This window comes from Brassica oleracea, chromosome C2, assembly GCF_000695525.1.
Source record: "Brassica oleracea var. oleracea cultivar TO1000 chromosome C2, BOL, whole genome shotgun sequence".
Taxonomy (NCBI): Eukaryota; Viridiplantae; Streptophyta; class Magnoliopsida; order Brassicales; family Brassicaceae; genus Brassica; species Brassica oleracea.
The window spans coordinates 35539459-35540069 of NC_027749.1; positions in this window are offsets into that span (position 1 = coordinate 35539459).

Below are 611 nucleotides of genomic sequence, written 5' to 3' on the forward strand. Positions count from 1 at the left end.
GTGAGTGTTTGACGGGAAGAAGTTTTTCCCTTATCTAGTATTTTACGGCCAAGTGTGGCCTTTGTTCATATATGTCCGGCCGAGTGTGGCATTCTAACTTTGTATGGGCCTGTTTTGGCCATTTTTTATTTTTATCGGGACTGGCCGTTGGTGGCTTTGAACCCCTACCGCTATGCGTTTTATATAATGGATGTTTGTTTGAGTTACTTTTTTTCGAGTGGGTTTGAAGTAAACATGAGTTGTCCTCTCATATTTAACTTCATTGAGGCGTTCAATCTGTTAGTTTGTTCGTGAGTTTTTTTGTAAAAATTATTTATACTTACAGACTTTCGGAAACGTCAAGATATGAACGGAGAGAAATGTTTTAGGATCTCGTATCGTTTAGATATCATGTCTTGAGATGTCTGAGACCAATGTGATGGGTTTAGGGCAAGACCTAGGTTTACTCTCGGTTTTAAGGTTTGTGCGGTGACTAGCCGGCTATCGATTTTCCTGTTGCGATTTCCACCTGATTCGTACCGATTTAAAGTCCGCGATAGGTTCTCGGCTTATATGACTTGTATGGCATGAATCGAGCATCTTTCCAGAGACAATTTTTAAGCCAACTGGAA